The 2,571-nt window shown below is 36.6% G+C and overlaps 1 non-coding gene across 1 annotated transcript; it reads right to left on the bottom strand.

The window, feature by feature from the left end:
- Positions 1-798: 798 nt before the first annotated feature.
- LOC118982104 (U6 spliceosomal RNA) lies at positions 799-904 on the bottom strand. The gene has a single exon (XR_005065483.1). It is a non-coding gene; the product is annotated as a U6 spliceosomal RNA (small nuclear RNA).
- Between the last annotated feature and the right edge of the window lie 1,667 nt (positions 905-2,571).

Below are 2,571 nucleotides of genomic sequence, written 5' to 3' on the forward strand. Positions count from 1 at the left end.
AAAGCTAGATGAACTTCCAGGGTTACTCACTAGTATAGTATTTCTTGCCTACTTATATTCAGACTCACAAGAAAATTGTTATTAGATTGGGAGTGGAGATACAAGCCTGCATGGAGAACTCTCCTCATGGAGAGTTCTCCTTCATGGTGGGTGTTTTTAGCCTTGCTCAGTGAAATTCTAGAGAGAGGTATATGCTCTGCTCTATGCACTCATGGTTGTCAAGCACTTGCAATGTAGTTAGGAGCTGAATTTTTATCTTAATACATTTCAATGTAAATGTCCACATGCCTCTAGTTCCTAACATTGGACATCACAGTTCTACAGGGTTGGTAGATGGGTTTGGACATTTTACAAACTTTTGGGAACTTGGATGCAAAATTGAAAGTGTGTGTCTGTTTTTCTAGGAAGTGAGTCCATTGTTTTCATCAGATTTGTTTTTTATGTTGAAAATAAATTTTATTATTTAATAGTTATAGTTCACGTACAATATTATATTAGTTTCAGGTGTACAATGTAGTGATCATACACATATAACTTACAAAGTGATTATCCTCAGTAAGTCTTACCCCCACCTGACACCATACATATTTATTAAAAATATGGAATGCACCCTGGCTGATGTAGCTCAATGGATTGAGTGTGAGCCTGCAAAGCAAACAACCGTGGTTTGATTCCCAGTCAGGGCACGTGCCTGGGTCGCAGGCCAGTTCCCAACAGGGGACGCATGAGAGGCAACCATACATTGGTATTTCTGTTCCTCTCTCCTTCCCTTCCCCTCTAAAGATAAATAAATAAAATAAAAATATGGAATGCTTTATGAATTTTCATATCATCCTTGCACAGGGGCCATGCTAATCTTCTCTGTATCATTCCAGTTTAGTGTATGTGCTGCTGAAGTGAGCACTCATCAGATTCTTTTTTCTTGTTGCTTTATTTTCTAAGTTGTCTCACAAGTCAAACTTTTTCTAAGTATACATACATTTATTTTACGCAACGTGAGTAATTTTTAAACAATATGTCTAAAATTTACATGCAAACAAATCCTTTCTTTTGCCAACGATACTTTCATTTAAATTACTTGTATTTACATTTGGAACATACCTTCATTTTCTTCCTTTCTTTTTCACAGTTTACCTTCAATAATATTTTGCATTACTTTCAGGTGTGTAGCATAGTGGTTAGACAGTCATATACTTTCCAAAGTGTTCTTCCTATATTTTCAGTGCCCACTTAGCACTATACATAGTTATTACAATATTATTCAATATCCTTCTTTTGTTTATATTCTCACCTAAGAACTAGTTTATTGATTTTAGAGGTAGGGGGGAGAGAGACAGACAGACAGACAGAGACAGAGAGAACCATCGATTGGTTGACTCCTGTACACGCCCTGATCAGGGGTGGGCCCTGCAACCTTGGCATGTGCCCCCACCAGAAATCAAACCAGCAATCCTTTGGTGCAGATGATGCTTCAACCAATTCATCCACTCAGCCAGAACATTGACTGTATTTCTTATGCTGCACTTTACATCCCCGTGATTATTTTCTAGCTACTGTACTAGAATCTGTACTTCTCAATCCTTTCACCTTTTTTACCCAGCCCTGCAACACCCCTCCCATCTGGCAATCATCAGTTTGTTCTCTGCATCTATGAGTCAGTTTTTACTTTCTGTGTTTATTTATATTATTCTTGAGATTCCACAAATAAGTGAAGTCATATGGTATTTGTCTTTCTCTGACTTATTTCACTTGGCATAATACCCTTTAGGTCCCACAATGCTGTTATAAATGGGAAGCTTCATTCTTTTTTATGGCCAGGTAATATTCCATTGTACATATGTAGTGCCAGTTTTTTTTTTTTCTCTTCTATTCATGGGAACTTGGATGTCTTCCATATGTGGGCAATTGTAAATAATGCTGCAATGAACAAAGGGTGCATGTAGTCTTTTGCATTAGTGTTTTAGGATTCTTCTGATGTATACTTAGAAGTGGAATTGCTGGGTCATAAGGCAGTACCATATTTAATTTTTAGAAGCCTCCATATTGTTTTCTACAGTGTCTGTACCAATCTGTGTTTGCACCAAGAGTGCATGAGGGTGCACTTTTCTCCACATCTTCCCCAACATTTCTCATTTGTTAATTTATTGATGATAGCCATTCTGATGTGTGTGAGGTGATATCTTATTGAGATTTCAATTTGTGTTTCTCCGATGATTAGTGATGTTAAGCAACTTTACATATGTCTATTGACCATCCATCTTTATATCGTCTTTGCAGAAGTGTCTATTTAGGACCTCTGCACATTTTTTAATTGGATTATTTGAAGTGTATTGGTGTTAAGTAATATGAGTTTTTTAAATAGATTTTGGATCCTAACCCTTTATTTAAGGTATCATTGGAGAATATCTTTCCCCATTCAGTAGATTATCTTTTGCTTTATTATTATTTTTTATCCTCCCCTGAGGACTTTTTTTTTCATTGAAAGGGACAGAGAGAGAGATTGAGATTGTGAGATAGAAATATCAATTTATTGCCTTTTCATATGTGCCCCCATAGGGGATTGAATCTGCA

This window comes from Sturnira hondurensis, unplaced genomic scaffold, assembly GCF_014824575.4.
Source record: "Sturnira hondurensis isolate 20B ecotype Veracruz unplaced genomic scaffold, ASM1482457v3 Scaffold0024912, whole genome shotgun sequence".
NCBI lineage: Eukaryota > Metazoa > Chordata > Mammalia > Chiroptera > Phyllostomidae > Sturnira > Sturnira hondurensis.